A 2,187-nucleotide genomic window follows, 5' to 3' on the forward strand; every position below is an offset into this window, starting at 1 on the left:
TAAAAGAACCATCTAGAATAGTGCTGTTATTGAAATCTAAACAAGGAACAGAGGGCAGTGGAGAAGCATGAGGGAGAGGTCCCCATTTCTTGATGTATATGGACTTGACCTGGCTGTTGCCTAAAGATTGAGCCCAATGTGCAATTATCACAGTATTTGGCGGGGGGGAGGGAAGCAGCTCTGGCAGTGCTCAGGGCTGACTCCCATCTCTGAGTGGGTGCAAGGAATCATATGGAATGCTGGGGATCAAACCCGGGTCTGCCACATGCAAGGCCAGTATTCCACCTACTATACTTTTGCTCCAGTTCTACACTCAGAGTTTTCATACGTGCCACATTGCTTCTTGGGGGGAAACATTTTTCATTTAACATATAACATTTAACAATGGTCACATCCATATATGATGGTTAATGCAGTGAGTGATGAATACATTTTGTTTCAAGTTCCACACATTTACTTTATGGTTTCTGTGACCCAGTTTCAAATCATGCAACTCAATCAGACTTGTTCAGTTGTTCTGTTCTTATTATAACTTTGTGATTTACAATGTGTTCATCTTTGCTCAGGACCTAGAGTGGGTCACTCAGAGATCTTGCTTTTAATTTCAGCTTCGTTGCTGATGTCACTGGTCCAAGAACCTCCCTTTGAGTACCAAGACCTTAGAAGCCACAGACCTGAGACTCATATGCGGAAAGATATGTGTCAGTGTCAGGGATGGGATGAAGGGAGGGGAAAGGAGAGAGATGTAAATCAAATAATGTGGATGACAACTCAAAAATTAAAACCACTGGTGGGGAAGAGTATTGTTTTTGTTTATTCAATTTCCTTCTTTGGTGCCACTCCTCCGTGTGTTCAAGGCTTCCTCCTGACTCTGCTGAGGAATTCCTCCCTCCTGCTGGTACTCAGGGGACAATATACAGTGCCAAGGACAAAACCAAGTTCAACAGTCCGCAAGGCAATTGCCTTCCCTACTGCTCTATCTCTCTGGTCCTTGAGTGAGAGAGTGCAATGCGACCTGAATGGCCCTTTTGGAATAAATTGTTACTCAGCCACTTTTTCCTGCAGGACAACTTTATACAAAAAGACCATGGCATAATTAAGATAATTTTAGCTGCAAGTAGCCAACACTCCAATTCAAAGAACTGAAACAATATACTCAATGTCTGCTAAGGTTGATGAATTAAGCAACTTCATGAGCTTTTCATAAAATCACTGTAATAGGGTCCAAGAATAGGACATACATGATTTTTCAAAACCTACGAAGATCCTCCCAGTGGTTCTCTAAAGCCTACTTGAACCCACTGATATGGTACGGTGTTTGTACAGAGATTTTCACAACACAAAACTTAACAAAAGTCATCAACTCATGATGCTCAGTCTTGCTGCAGAGAAGTAGACAGTGTCAGAGAGAGATGCTGGTCAACAGTGGAATAATCTGGATGTGTTTCTACAGAGAGATATATGCTCTGTCTCTGGATTAGGCTACCCTTACGACTGGCTTTCTGTTCATCTTCTTTGAATCTTCCAACTCCTTTGTAAGCGAACTTCCCAAAATGAACTATTTTAAACTACGCTTCATCTCCCAAATTGAAGTACCACTCTCTTCAAATCTCACAGCAGTAACTCTTTGTCTTCTTGGTCAGATGCCTTCATTATTCCAAACTCTGCCTGCCGCTTTGTCATCCTTGGGACTGAAAGGAGTGGAGGGGGCTTCAACAACCTGAACAGGAATTTGGAGTACTCAAAACAAACATATAAGATAGATCATGCTGTGAAGATTTTCTCTCTTTATCAAAATGAAGACACCCACTAACAGCTCTCCTTTACAGTTTCACAGTGCCCAGCAAGGTCCACGCAGCTAAGAGCTTAGAGACTTTGTTATCTCATCATTCATTCTGAATGTCAACAACTTTGCTATAGGCAAGTTATCTACCTTCATTGCTTTCATTTCCTCCTTTGTTAAAGGAAATGATACTGTCTCCTCAAAAATTTTCTTCTTTTGCATTCTTTTTCTTTGTTAACTTATATTTGACCTATGTGTGTTTGGGGTTTTTTTTTTTTTTTTGCTTTATTGGGCCATACCCACAGTTGCTCATGGGTTACTTCTGGCTCTACACTCAGGAATTACTCCTGGCAGTGCTCAGGGGGACCATATGAGATTCTGGGGATCGAACCGAGGTCAGGCAC

This window comes from Sorex fumeus, unplaced genomic scaffold (genome assembly GCF_029834395.1).
Source record: "Sorex fumeus unplaced genomic scaffold, SorFum_2.1 ptg000265l, whole genome shotgun sequence".
NCBI lineage: Eukaryota > Metazoa > Chordata > Mammalia > Eulipotyphla > Soricidae > Sorex > Sorex fumeus.